The sequence below is a fragment of the Rattus norvegicus genome, chromosome 19 (assembly GCF_036323735.1).
Source record: "Rattus norvegicus strain BN/NHsdMcwi chromosome 19, GRCr8, whole genome shotgun sequence".
Lineage (NCBI taxonomy): Eukaryota > Metazoa > Chordata > Mammalia > Rodentia > Muridae > Rattus > Rattus norvegicus.
In genome coordinates this window covers 32309798-32325066 of record NC_086037.1, presented here as the reverse complement: position 1 = coordinate 32325066, position 15269 = coordinate 32309798, and the positions used below count along the sequence as shown (strand labels likewise).

Genomic DNA, 15269 nt, shown 5'->3' with positions numbered 1-15269 from the left:
TACATGGGAGGTAGAGGTGGGAAGATCACAAGTTCAGGGTCATCCCTGCCTGAGTTCAAAGCCAGGCCACGTAAGACTGTGTCTCCAAGAAAGAAGAAACAGGTTAATGTGATGTAGACTTTGTTCTGCCCTAGAAATGGCAGTGTTGCAGGAAATTGAAGGGAGGTTTTGTTTTCTTTTCAGTTTATTTGTGAGCAAGTGAGGACGTGTGTGTGTGTGTGTGTGTGTGTGTGTGTGTGTGTGTGTGTGTGTGTGTGTGTGTTGGCATGTACAAGCTATACCGTAGGTGAGGGTTGTCTGTTCCAAAGCTGGTTCTTCCCTTTCACCTTGCTGACACACGGTCTTTCTCGTTTCTTCTGCTGTGATGTACTGTAGGCTGTGTGGCGAGTGCCTTTACAAAGCCAGCTTGCTGGCTGTCACGTGACAGTTCTAAGCTGTTAATGGCTGTCATTCAGCTTTGACCAGTATGATGAGGACGGCTGCCGGGTTCTTGTTTGTTTTTGGTTGTTTTGAGCGCTAAGGATGGAAACTCAGGCCTCATACTTCCTAAGTTGGCTGCTGTTGTCTTTGACTTACCAAAGAGCTAGCGAGCATTCTTAGCCGTACATGATGGTCTGTTCTTATATTCCCGGCCTTCAGGGTGCTGAGGCCAGCGGATCTTGACTTCAAGGCCAGTCTGTTCAGATACAAGGCAAGACCTTGCTTCAAAAGGAAAAAACTAAAATACATAAATAGCAAAGAATTTAAATTCCTATTATTTTGAGACAAACGGACCTTTGGAGAACCTTAGAAGGTGTTCAGGAGATGCAGAACCCTGTAAGAGCATGTTCCTAGCATGCCTGAGGTCCTGCCTTCCATCCCTAGTACTGTATAAAAAGCACATGCTACCACAGCTCTTCTTCTCATTCATGTTGGCTCTCTGACTGACCCAAAAGAAAAGGCATGTGGAGATCCTGAGTGTGTGGAGTTTCTGAGCCTCTTTGAGCCCCCCTGAGAAGGAAGGTGGCCCCTTGGCCTAAAGGGAAGGTCCAGTCTAACAAGGGAAGCTTGGTTCTCACCCTGATAGAAGAGGCATTGTTCCCAGCCATGTGTGTGTGTGTGTGTGTGTGTGTGTGTGTGTGTGTGTGTGTGTGTGTACACATATTTGGTGTGTCTGTGGTCCCTCTGCCAGTCAGCAGGCAAGATGGGAACAAGCTTCAGCCCAGTTCCACTGAACCTGTGTAGATACATATGGGGTAGCTTCTGAAGATGGACTTGAGAATTTTCTTTTTGTTTGTTTGTTTGTTTGTTTTGAAGATCAATTTTTGTTTTTAATTATAGGTGTATCTGTGTCTGCCTGTGGATGTGTGTATGTGAGTGTAGGTCTGAGGACAGAAGTGTCAGATCTCTTGAAGCTGGAGTTACAAACAGTTGAAAATGTCCTGATATGGGAGCCAAACTCTGGTCCCCCAGGAGTAGCAAGTGCTCTTAACCACTGAACCATCTCCTCAGCTCCAAATTTGCTCATTTTTAAATAGAGCACACACACACACACACACACACACACAGAGATATACACACAGACACACACACAGACACACACGCACACACACACAGACACACACACAGATATACACACATACAGACACACACACACAGACACACAGACACACAGACACACACACACACACACACACACACACACACACACACACACAGCTCTATTGCCTGTTTTGGAGACATTTGGCTTTGGCTGTCCTGGAACTAACTGTGTGGACTGTGCTGGCCTCAGACTCACAGAGATCTGCCTGCCTGTTATGTGCTGGGATTAAAGGTGTTTTTAGATTTATTAATTTTATTTATATGAGCACACTGTCGCTGTCTTCAGACACACCAGAAGAGGTCATCAGATCTCATTACAGATGGTTGTGAGCCACCATGTGGTTGCTGGGAATTGAACTCAGGACCTTGGAAGAGTAGTCAGTGCTCTTAGTCACTGAGCCATCTCTCCAGCCCCATCTCTCCAGCCCCTTATTTACCTTGATTGATTGATTTTGTGTGTGTGTGTGTGTGTGTGTGTGTGCGCGCGCGTGCGAATGTGTGTGCGAATGTGTGTGCGAATGTGTGTGTGAATGTGTGTATGTGTGTGGTGTGTGTGTATGTGTATGTGTATGTGTGCGTATATGTGTGGTATGTGTGCGAATGTGTGTGTGGGTGAATGTGTATGTATGTGTGTGTATGTGTGTGTATGTGTGATGTGTGTATGTGTGTGTGAGTGTGTGTATGTGTATATATGTGTGGTGTATGTGTGTTTGTGCATGTGCATGTATGTGTGTGTATGTGTGTATGTTTATATGTGTGCATGTAAGAAAGAGACTAACCCACATGTGCCTATATGAGTGTATCTGCACTACATTTGTGCAGGAGTCCACAAGCTAGGAGAGGACATCTGACCCCTTGGAACTGGTTATGAGCCACCCATGTTGGTTCTGGGAGCAGTAAGAGCCCCTAACCACTGAGCCACCAGAAGACACCTTTGTGGAGCTGATTCTCTCCTCTCTTCCACCATGTGGGTCCCAAGTACGGAGCTCAGATCTCCAGGGTTGGCAGCAAGCTCCTTTCTCCTTTACTCAGGAGGCCAGCTCTCAGGCCCACAATGGATGTATTTTTTAAAAAAATAATTAAAACTTACAGAATTGATACAATAGTCCAGCATTCCTGTTTCAATATCTTACATTACTATGGTACAATTATCGTACAATTACCCAACAGTGACATCATGTGTGGTATATTTATTACAAACTAGTATTAATATATTTTTGTCTGAATGGTGATTGGTACAGGGCTTCAACACGCATCCTATCTAACCCCAAGACCAAGTACTGCCTTGTCTGTTGTGATTCTGGGGACTAAACCCAGGTCTCATGCATGATGGGCAAGCGCTCTAACCACTGAGCTACACGTCCCAACTCTGCCCTTGGAAAGGTTTCTTAAAATGGATTGATGTTCAAGACCCCTGTAGGGCTGGTTCTTTTCCCAGGTCCACCCCTCGCTGGCTGGCAGGTTGCTTAATCTCCTGAGCCTCACTTTTCTCTACTAAAGAACGCAACCGATATCACCACCTGCCACTGAGGCTCCATGGGTGCTTTGCACCTAAGCATGGCCCATATAGGCATCTCTCCTCACCCGTGTTACTCAGGCCTGCGGTTCCTTCTAGATTCCCTTCTAAGGTAGCAAGACTCATTGCCTCTCTGGTCAGCTCCTTTTCCTTCCATCCAGGATCCTCACCCACCTTCTTCTGCCTCTCATCACACCCTTCTGACAAAGTGCCTTCCTTCTCAGTGTGCCCGCCCCCAGGTCCCATGATTCCTCATCCCCTCCAACCCAGCAGGACCACCACTTCTGCTGTGACACCGCTCCAGAGCCAAGCCATGTCCCCATCCCCTCTCCTCCTTAGAACAGCCAGAGTCACAGACACACTCCTGCCTCAGACCCTGTGACAGCCAGCCAGGGCTGCAGGCCTGCCTCTGGGCAAGGCTCTCTTCTCATCTCTCTCTCTCCTCGTGCCAACACTGACCTCCTGGTAGAAGCCTGTGGGCTTGGCACCTGTGGTGAGCTTTGGCAAGGCAAAGACTGTGCCACTTCCATTAATTATATCGGTGTACAGCTATGAGTTTTCTGGTGGTAAAAAGTATCCCACAGTGAAGGTGTGCATGTGTGTGCGTGTGTGTGTGTGTGTGTGTGTGTGTGTGTGTGTATGTGTGTGTGTGTCTATATGCATACAGAGACTAAGAGCAGGATGCAAGGTGTCATGCTCTATCACTCACTTTGAAAAACTGGGTCGCTTCCTTTTGTGGACCCAGTGGGTGGCAGCGAACGTGGACAGAGCACCATGGAGGCCTTGGGCATACCTCAGGAGTACAAGGTGATGGGGTACTGTTTGCCCACTCCGAAATGCCGCACTCCACCATTGAACCGACCACACATCTTTGCACTCGACTGTGTGTTAACCAACTCCCTCTTCTGGTGTTTCTCGTCCCAGCTGAAGAAGATAAAGTCACCGGGGAGGTAGTGGAGACAGGGAACTGTGGGCTGGTGTTTGGGAAGCAGCTGCTGCGTGTGTAGAACTTCTGTACCTGGCTGCACTAGGGCTCCCACTGTGGCACACACAGCAGTTACAGTGAGTACCGGACCAACCATAGCTGGCACAGTCACACTGTGCTACCAAGACATGGGTGCCCGGCACAGTGTGCGTTCTACCCAGATCATGAAGGCAGAAGAGATTGCATGGGGCTGGGGATTTAGCTCAGTGGTAGAGCACGTACCTAGGAAGCGCAAGGCCCTGGGTTCGGTCCCCAGCTCCGAAAAAAAAAAAAAAAAAAGAGATTGCAGCAGGCAAATGCTGCTGGCTGGCCGGCCCTCAAGCAGGTTCAGGACTCCAAGGTCAAGTTCCCTTTGCCTCACTCGTGCTGTAAGTGTAAGCTTTGCCTTACGCCAAGAAGCCAACAGCTTCTTCTAGACTCAGAGACCTGCTGAATAAAACTCCAGAGAGAGGAGGAAGAGGGAGGGAGAGAGAGAGGGAGGGAGGAAAACTGTGTTAAGTGGATTATGTATATTTCCCAGCTCTTAAACTTTTGAGTTTAAGAGCAGCCTACCTACAGAGTAAATCAATTTTTATTCATATTCTCTCTCATTCTCCCCCCACTGCCCTTTCTCTTTTTCTTTTACTCTCCTCTTCAGTGCTGGGAATGGAATCCTGGTACTTAGAAATGCTAGGCTTAGGGGCTCGAGACCCCATATGAACAACAATGCCAACCAACCAGAGCTTCCAGGGACTAAGCCACTACCCAAAGACTATACATGGACTGACCCTGGGCTCCAACCGCATACGTAGAATGAATCGCCTTGTAGGGGCACCAGTGGAAGGTGAAGCCCTTGGTCCTGCCAAGACTGAACCCCCAGTGAACGTGATTGTTGAGGGGAGGGCGGCAATGGGGGGAGGATGGGGAGGGGGACACCAATATAGAAGTGGGGGGGAGGGGTTGGGGGATGTTGACCTGGAAACCGGGAAAGGGAATAACAATCGAAATGTAGATAAGAAATACTTAAGTTAATAAAGGTTAAAAAAAAAAAAAAAAAGAAATGCTAGGCTTCCACGTAGTCATACCTCCAGCCACCCAGCTACTCTCTCATGTTCTCTTTTTAAATACATTTATTCATTTGTGTGTGGAAGGGAGGTGTGTGTGTGTGTGTGTGTGTGTGGTGTGATGTATGGTATGTGTAGGAGAGAGAGGGGTGTGTGTGTATGTGTGTGTGTATGTGTATGTGTCTGTCTGTGTGTGTGTGTGTGTGTGTGTGTGTGTGTGGTGTGATGTGTGGTGTGTGGTGGAGTGTGGAGACCAGAGACGCACCTGTGGGAGTCTATTCTCTCCTTCCATCACATGGGTCTGGGGGATTGAACTCAGGTCCTTAGGCTAGGCAGCAAGTACCTTTATCTGCTAAGCCCTCTCAGTAGCCCCTTCCCTATCTCTGAAAAAAGGCAAAAAAAAAAAAAAAAAAAAAAAAACCCAAGCTCTAGTTCATTTATAACCTGAGGTTCTCCTGGCCACCCACCCTGCTCTGATTAAGAAATAGCTAGGGAATTTCTCTTCCTGGGTTAGGGTAGATAGCTTCAGGTAGACCCAGCAAAGGGACTGCCGAGGCCCATTACTGCTGTAGGCCTAACCAGGCTCTCTCTCCAGCACATGCCCCGGAGAACAGTCAGAGCCTGGAAGTCCTCTGGAAGCCCCTAGAGCTCCAGCATCACAGACCTCCTACCTGCCACAGGAACTGTGCATCAGAGAACAGAGGAAGGAGCAAAACCAGTTCCCTCCCCTGTTCCCTACCCTGTTTAATGACTGTGCTGGGGACAGAGTCAGGGACAGTGCTTCCAGAGCCTGTGTCTGGGAGGTATCCTCTTGTGTCTCCAGTCTGCGGCTCAGTGACAACAGACACGCTTTCAGTTCTTTTCCAAGCCTTGGGTTTATTTTGCTTCTTGTTTTCAAGCCTGTGGAACACTTACACAGCACAGACACACAGCCTGTTCTGTGGCACTCCTGATGACTGCAGAATTCATGGGCTCCAGAGTCTGAGGCAGTGTCTGACTCCTTTCCTACCTCTTCCTCTCAGGTAAGCCTGCTGTCTTCCCCCCAGCTGGAAGCCCCCTCTGCCACAGGGCCGGCTCCCAAGCCGCCACAGCTACTGCCAGCCCCAGCCAGCTCCCATTCCCATTTCCATGGTAACCAAAGCCCGGTTCCCATCCCTGCCTTTCTACTTCAGAGGGAAAGCTAAGATGTCTCTCTCCTTCCTGGTCTCCTGCTTGCTCTCTTTCTTGGCTGTCTTTTTGGCTGACCTAGAGCCCATTACATGGACTGGGTTGGCCTCAGATCTGTGCCATTTCTCCCACCTGGTTTCCTGAGTGACGAGCCACCGTGGCTGGCTTTTACTTCCTTGTTGGTTGTTTTTCGAGACAGCCCCAGTTGTCCTGGTATGTAGAGCAGGCTGGCCTCGAACTCACAGACATCTGTTTACCACAACCTCCTGAGTACTTTCAGTTTTCCTATGGCGGAGGATGGCTTTGTGCTTGGCCAGTCGGGATCAGGGTGAGGGCTTTTGTGACAGTGTTCAGATGGTGCTAACCTGCAGTGCGCACGGGGTACCTGGTTACCAGGAAGAATCCCCTGGAGAGGCCAGAGGTCGCCTGGAAACATTCTTGTATCTCATCTCTGAAATGAGAGCACCCTCCTACCCCAGCATGCTTTCTAGGTTGTTTAAGTGAGATTAGCTAAATGCTCCGGTCCTTGTATTGGGTAGATTTGAGCTCTCTGGCTTGCACTAAGCTCTCAGCACCTTGAAGTGTGGCATGATGGGCCTGGGAAAGCCTTTTCCTCAGGCCCATCCTTAAAGTGTCTAACATGTTCTTATTACCATTGTTCGTCCTGCAGCCCATACTCAAGTGACATGGTGCAGGGGGAGGTCAGGGGACAATTCAGGAGGTCAGGAGCTGGTTCTTTCCTTCTGCCATGTGGGGACCTGACTGGCGTTGTCATGCTTAGCAGTAAGTGCCTTTCCCTGCTGGGTCACCTGCTTAACCAACGTAAGGTGTGGTCCCCAAAAGTCCTCTCACCTCTGCATATGAACCATGACAAGTAACCCCCCCATGCATGTGCACACACACACACACACACACACACACAGAGAGACATATATATATATACAGTAAATACTTTTTTTGTTTGTTTTTGAGACAAGGCCTCTCTACACAGCTCCAAAATTCACTATATGTAGACCAGATTGGGCTCAAACCACTGCGTCAGCCTCCCAGGTGCTGGGATTAGAGGTGTACACCATCGTGCCAGACTATAAACAAACAAACAAACAAACAAATAAGAAAAAGGAATGGGGCACCTGAGAGATGGCCCAGTGGTTAGGGTCACTTGTTACTCTTGGGAATGATCTAGGTTCAGTTTCCAGCACCCATGTGGTGCTCTTCACCGCCCTCATTTTCTCCAGTTCCAGGGGAGTGGGAGGACATCTTCTAACCCCTGTCGTGTGGTGTGCACGCATACATGCATGCAATACAAAGATACACACAAAGTAAAACAAATGCATCAACTTTTTTTTAGTTAAAAGCAAACAAACAAACAGGTGCAGACTAGGGAGCGCTCACCTGGCGTGGGTGAGACCCTGAGTTCTCTCTCTAGTACTGAGAAAAGAAAGTTGGCGGTGAACTGTGTCCCTCCCCACCATTCAGTACACGGAGTAAGCGTTCGTTAATTTCTTTTTGTATTTCATTCATGTCTTGGCATAAAATGTTTCTCAGATGATATCCTCTCCTGGCATCTGGGACTGCAGTCATAAGATGGGCATCTGACCTTTGCCTTGGTCCCTAATACTAGAGTACTTAAAGCCTTGGGGTTTCCTGAATGATTGGCATTTATTATTCTAATGAGCCCTCCACTCGTTATGCTAATATACCTAAGGTGAGGCCCCTCCCTAGTCCCTTGCCTGGTCAGTCACTTAAGAATGGAGTGATTGGAGGCTTGGAGCTTTCTGGAGCACTTGTCCACCTCTCTCTGGGAAGGCTGGAGGAGCACTGGCAGCCTAAGAGAGTTAGAGAGCATGGGGTGAGCTGACAAAGCACTGGGCAGTTGGCTGGCCCAGAGGAAGGCAAGGCTCTGCTCCCTGCCTCGCCTCACCTGCCTGGTGCTACGTCTCTCCCCTGCTATTGCGGATTTGTATCCTTTATAAAAAAATTGGCAAATACAAGAAGAGTGGTTCCCTGTGTTCCTGGAGGCTGTTCAGCCAACCTGAAGGGTGTCTTAGAGAGTTTCTATTGCTATGAAGAGACACCATGATCACGACAGCTCTTAAAGGAAAGCATTTAATTGGGGCTGGCTTACAGTTCAGAGGTTTAGTCCATTATCGTCATGGCAGGAAGCATGGGGGCATGTGGGCAGACACGGTGCTGGACAGGTAGCTGAGAGTTCTATAACTTGATTGACAGGCAGAAGGGAACCATGAGCCACACCGGGTGTGGCTTGAGCATATGAGACCTCAAAGCCCACCCCCAGGGACACACTTTCTCCAACAAGACCACACCTCCTAATAGTGCCACTCACCATGGCCAACCATTGATACACATGAGTCTATGGGGGCCATTCCTATTCAAACCACCACAAAGAGTTTGTGGGAATCCACTGGAATTTTGTGTTTTGTTTTTGTTTGTTTGTTTGTTTGTTTGTTTTTGTTTTTGAGATAGGTGTTAATCCCAAAAATTCAAGGAGAAAAACCACCAACCCAAATTATCATAGCCATACTAATTAAAGCAAGCTTTTTAATTCATGTACATGGGCTGCGACCCCCTAAGGTGGGGTTCAAGCAGTCAGCTTTTGGGAGGCTGGAAAGGCGGCTCAGCATCTAAAAGCACTTGAACGCTTTTCCAGAGGTCCTACGTTTAATTCCCAGTAACCGCGTGGTGGCTCACAGCCATCTGTAATGGGATCTAATTTCCCCGTCTGATGGGCATGAAGACAGAACACTCATATACATAAAATACGTGAATAAATAAAAAATTTTAGAAAGCGAGGGGTCAGCATTGGATGTGGGGGAAGACAAAGTTTTTATAGTTCAGAAGGGGCTTTCTGATTGGGGGATTTGGCAGGCGAATAGGCGGGCGAATAGGCGGAGTTACAGAAGCCGAACATAAGGTGGTCTTAACACGTGGTCATAACAACAGGTAGTCATAACAACCTTTCCAAACAAAGGTAGGGTTTCAAGATGATCATAATGGCCTTTTTTTTTTTTTTTTTTCTTTTTTTCGGAGCTGGGGACCGAACCCAGGGCCTTGCGTTTGCCAGGCAAGCGCTCTACCACTGAGCTAAATCCCCAACCCCCATAATGGCCTTTTTGAAACAAAGACATGATTGTCGTTTCCTGGAACAGGCAGTACAGAACCTTTCACAGTTAAGGTGGGCATAGCCCGATCCTCGAGAAAAAAAAAAGGTTTAATCATAAACATGAATGAATCAAATTTGTTCTTTGCTAAAAGATAGCTTTTTTTTATTTGTTTGTTTTTGTTTTTGTTTTGTTTGTTTTTTTTGGTGTAGCCCTGGCTGTCCTGAAACTCACTATGTTGACAGGCTAGCCTCAAACTTAACGAGATCAGCCTGCCTCTGTCTCAGCCGAGTACCGGGATTAAAGCCATGTGCCACCACCTAAACATTGTGCTTCCCCTAACCATCGTTCGAAGCCTCTGTCTTTTGAATGCTGAACAGTATCACATTTTGATATTTATTTATTTAGAGTCAGGATTGCTACATAAACCAGGCTCGCCTCAAACTTGCACGGATCCCATCTCTGCTTCCCAAGTGCTGGGATTACAGGTCTGCAAACCACACCAGCCTTACTCCACATTAGACGGGCGATGTATAATTCGTTTACCTCTTCATCTCTAGATGCTCACGTGGAGTGCGTCCACTTATCTTTCTTTTAGAAATAATTAGATTTAATATTTCATGTGTACGAGTGTTTTGGCTGTGTGCTTGTCTGCCTATCATGTGTGAATTGGGTGCCCAAGAAGGGTGCCTTGAATCCCGTGGGACCAGAGTTACAGGTGGTTGCAAGCCCCTGCGTAGGTTCTGGGGAGCGAACTCAGGTCCCTGCAGGAACAAGAAGTGCTCTTAACTGCTGGAACCAACTCCCCAGCCCTCTCTGTTTCCTTGAGACAGTATTTTCTGTGGACTTAACCAGGGTCACGATTCTTTCTGGTATGTGGTGCTTTTGAAGTACAGATGGTCTTTGGGACCGGAACCTTCAGCCTGTGGGCTCCAATGCCAACTCTAGGTAGTCACAGTCAGAACTGAATTGCACTGCAGGCACCAGCTGGTGCTGAAGAACTGGTTGGCATGGGAAATGCACGTACTCACGTCTGCTATTAGATGAGGGTTCTCTAGGTAGAAACATGGGAGGGCGGGGCATTTAAAAATTAACTGATTCATTTCTGGCCTTACCTGTGCTCCTGACAGTGTAGATAAGGAAGAGACGTGTGAAATGCTGGGATTGGTTATTGGTATAGCATTTCGGTTTGTTTTGGAAAAAAAAAAAAAAAAAAGGAAAAGAGGCTTGGGCACATAACCGTGCATGCGTGGGGAAAATAATGTGAGCGCACTTCCAACCCAGAAACAATGTTTGTCTAAACTTGGGTCTTTGTCTCTATACCATGCCACCCTCCACCCCTGTTGTCCAAGTGAAGAGGTGAGGCTTTTTAAGTCACTTGTGCTGTGCTTTTGAGCACAACATGGGGTGGGGGAGAAGAGACTCCACAGCTTCTTCAGCTCTCCTCATGAGATATACAAGCCGGGTTTGACTGAATGGCAAAACGCTCCGCGGAGCCAGGAAGCGTAGTAAAGACCGTGACTCTCTGCAAATGTGCACGGCCCAAACAGCTTTTTCCAGTCTGGAAAAATGAAGAGATTTGTCTGTGCAAAACCAGCCAGGGCTCTGCCCCTCCTCCCTTGCTCCCGCTCCACCCCCCACCCCCACCTTCTGGCAAGGCCTCCCACCCTGCCCCAGACATTCAGTCATAGCTTTCATCCTGTGTGACTTGTAGTTGCCCAGGACATAACATTGCCCAGACTCTGGGGACATGCATCAGCCACTCCCAGGCAGCTTTCCGGGATATCTGTCTGGGTGGGGTTTGCCAGGCATCCCTGACCTTGGCAAGGGCTGGCTCGAAGCAGGGTTGTGTGGAAGGTAAAGTTGGTTCAGTGTCTTTCTATAGTTTATTCTCTGCTCTCTCCTTCCCCTTTCCCCTTCCTCATTTGCCTTTGAAACAACCACTATCTCATTTCTACTTCTACGCATTGGTGCCTGGAAGGAGACTAGGCAGAGGTAGAGTGTAAAAGTGAACAGAGAAGTCCGCCATCCAGGGGGAAGCAAACTCGGTCCCTGCACGCGGAATGGAATGGCTGTGTTGCAGAGTCCTGTAAGGTCTGGTTCTGCACCTCCTCTTGGCATTGCATTTGCATAACAATTACTGTGCTCTTTGGACCGTCCTCCCAGAGACGGTAGGTGAAGGAGGTACCAAGGCACCCAGGCCCCTGGAAATGACAAATCCAACCTGGGTTCTGGGTACTGGGAAGGGCTCTGGAACTGGAATCAGAATTTCAATTGGTGGAAGAAGGTTGAGTAGGAAATTTGCTTTCCTCCCTGCTAAAACCACAGCACCTAGTTCAAGCCAGTCCAGACAGGTAGCTGTGTCAGTGAGTGCATGCATGAAACACCCAATAGCCCTGGGTACTTTTCTTCCTTAGACCCCAGTTTCCTCTATAATAAAATTTATAACCGGGCACGGGGATGTATGCCTATAATCTTAGCCAGTGGGTGAGTAGTTCAAGGTCATCTGCTAATTTGCCAGATGGAGGCCAGCTTGGGCACACTGAGACCGTGTCTCAATAATAGTGCAAAGTGGGTGTGGCATATGGCTCAGGATCTATGTCGATAATCCTCAGGGAGTGAAGGCCGGGGATCCAGGAGTTGAGGGCCAACCTCATCTCTGTGTGCTGGCGGGTTCAGTAGTAGAATAAATCGCCCCGACTGTCCTTTGTAAATGGGAACAGTTTGTCTTAGACTCTGCTTTTGATCTTTTGTTTGGTTGCATCAAGGTCTCCTGCACCTTCGGCTGGCCTTGACCCTACTGAGGACCAGGAGCAACCTTGAACTCTTGAGTCTCCTGCCTCTGTTTCCCAAGTGCTGGGATCAGAAGTCTTTCACGCCATGCTTCTATGATGAGAGAGAGAGAGAGAGAGAGAGTGTGTGTGTGTGTGTGTGTGTGTGTGTGTGTGTGTGTGTTTCTCTGGGGCAGATCTCACAATCCTGCCCTTCCCTCCTGCATGGCAGGCATGACAGCTGTGACCTCCCATGGCTGACTCAGGAGAGATTTTTTTTTTCTTGAGGAGTCAGGGTTTCAACACGAAGTTTCTCTGTGTAGCCCTGGCTGTCCTGGAATTCACTCTGTAGACCAGGCTGGCCTCCAACTCAGAGATCCACATGTCTCTGCCGCCCAAGTGTTGGAATCAAAGGTGTGTGCTACCACCATCCTGCCAGGAGAGATTTTTTAAAAAATGCTTTTAGCTAAGTGTTTTTTAATTTGAGAATATTCTCGGGCTTGGCTGATGGCCACTACCATGCTGGCTCTATACCTTGGCCCAGAACTACCCCAAATCCCTCCCAGGTAGAACTTGCCTTCGCTAAAGCAATAGATTTTCCCCAAGTCCTGGAGGACCCCAATCTCCAGGCCTTTGTTGGCAATGTCTCCCCTACCCGACAGTCTCTTCTTCCTCTTACCTGTCTGGTCCCAGTTTATTTTTCACACGTCAGCTAGGGCGACTCTCTCTAGGATATAATCTCAGTTCCCCGCTACTGGCTTTCAGACCCAGCTTCCCTTGGGTCCTCTCTACTTCCTTTTTCAGAGTGCTTACTCTGCTGAATGGCTGTGCTGGTCTCTTGTCAGCCTTCTTTTTAAACTGTGGGCCCCCAAGGACAAGCTTATATCCCCCCTCCACTTCCACTGTATTGAAGATTAAGCCTAAGGCCTTGCCTATGCTAGGCTGGCAGTCTACCTGTGTCCACAGCCCTTCTTTTTACTTTTCTTATTTTGAGACAGGGTCTCACTAAGTTGTCCAGGCTGGCCACACACTTGTGATCCTCTTATCTTAGCCTCTCAAGTAGCCGAAATTATATTTGTAGACCATCAGGCCTACCTTTCTGATTTTGGCATTGCTAAGGATCGAACCCAGGCCTTGTGCATGCTAGGGAAAGGTACCACTGAACTAGCTACACTGTTGCTGCCAGTTCCAGTGTAGATCACAGTGCCGGGTAATAAAAAGTGCCCCTCAAACATATTGTAAATGAATATAGCATTGAGGTGGGAGATGGACAGTGAGAGGCTAGAGTCACAGAGGTGGCATTTGTTGAAGCATGAGAACCAGCACTTGTACCAAAGTGGCCTGCACACAAACCAGGACACCTGCGTGCACACACCCAGACATGCCTGCACACAGACCAGGACTGCAGCACATGCGTGCACACACCCAGACATGCCTTTGTGCTCCCTGCTGAAGGCAGACACTTGCACAACACACGCTCCCTTACTCCGAGATTTCACCCCTTGTCATCTCCCACTCATCTTTCTCATTCCTTACTCTACAGAGATTGGCGAAGCTAGAACAACCTATCTGGCAGCCAAACAGAAGTTAGTGATGCCAATAAAGAAATAGGTCACCCTGGCCTCCTTTCCTGGTTTTGCTTCATCCTTCCAGACCTCAGAATTCTGCCTCTGCCTGTTTCTGCCTCCCCAGTGCTGGGTTCAAAGGCATGCACTAGCCTACCCAAACTGATACCTTCTTTATTTAAAGTTAGCGTCTCCCTATGAAACCTAGGCTGCAAGGAACTCATTATAGAACTCAGGCCAGCCATGTCTGAGGAGCCACCTGTCCTACCACCGTGTGCACTGCCACAGCATACCACTGTACCTCCTACTGTGTGCACCACCACAGCATACCACTGTACCTCCTACTGTGTGCACCACCACAGTATACCACTGTACCTCATACTGTGTGCACTGCCACAGTATACCACTGCACCGCATACTGTATGAGCCACCACAGTATTCCAATGTACCTCCTACTGTGTGCACCACCACAGTATTCTAGTGTAACTCCTACTGTGTGTACTGCCATAGTATACCATTGTACCTCCTACTGTTTGTACCACCGGGGTATTCCATTGTACCTCCTACCGTGTGCACCACCACAGTATGCCACTGTACCTTCATACTGTGTGCACTGCCACAGCATACCACTGCACCTCCTACTGTGTGCACTGCCACAGCATACCACTGCACCTCCTACTGTGTGTGTGCACTGCCACAGTATACCACTGCACCTTCTACTGTATCACTGCCACAGTATTCCACTGCACCTCCTACTGTGTGCACTGCCACAGTATTCCACTGCACCTCATACTTGTGTTCATTCATAGTCCCCCTTCCTGTTCTGCATTTTATATTCCAACATCATACTATTGTAAAAAAAAAAAAAACATGGAAAAAACAAAGAAAACTTATTCTAGCTGGGTGGCACACACACAGCATAGAAGCCTTCAGAAGGGAAGACAGGAGGTTCTCTGAGAGTTTAAGATCAGTCTTCTACAATTGTGCTAAGGGGCTCCCCAGCCTGGTGACAGGGGGTGTCTGTATCAAAAAAAAAAAAAAAAAAAATCAGTCTTCTCAGTTCCAAGCCAGCCAGAGGGACTTGGTGACACCTTGTACCTTTTTATGTACTTTTTATGATGTATGGTTCAGGAAAACAACTGAATTTTTAAAAACTGAATATTGGGGCCAGAAGTATAGCTAGCATATATGAAGGCCAAACTTTGATCCTAAATACCTTTAAAGAGGAGGAGAGGAGGGGGAGGAGGGAGGAGAGGAGGTGAAGGAAGGGGAAAGGAGGAAGGGGGGAGAAGAGGAGGAGGGGGAGGGGGAAAGGAGGGGAAGAGGAGGGGGAAGGGGAGAGGGGAAGGGAGGGGAAGAAGAAGAGGAGGGGGGAGAGGAGGAGGAGGGGGAGGGGGAAAGGAGGGAAAGAGGAGGAGGGGAAGAGGAGGAGGAGGCAGAGGGGGAAGGAGAAGGGCAAGAAGAGGAAGAAGCTAACACTTTATGATTTCTCAAACTCTTTGCCTTGGTTTCCCTATTT

General features: G+C 48.4%; 1 protein-coding gene across 2 annotated transcripts in view; it reads left to right on the top strand.

The window, feature by feature from the left end:
• Nucleotides 1-15269, top strand: part of Chd9 (chromodomain helicase DNA binding protein 9) — a 223110-nt gene that overhangs the window by 12422 nt on the left and 195419 nt on the right. Inside the window, exon 1 of one of the 2 annotated variants that reach the window (XM_039098055.2) lies at nucleotides 6027-6147. The exons of the other annotated variant lie outside the window; for it this stretch is intronic. The gene's annotated coding sequence lies outside the window, so the exon portion shown is untranslated. Of the gene's footprint in view, nucleotides 1-6026; nucleotides 6148-15269 lie in introns of those variants that run through there. 2 annotated transcript variants of the gene reach the window in all.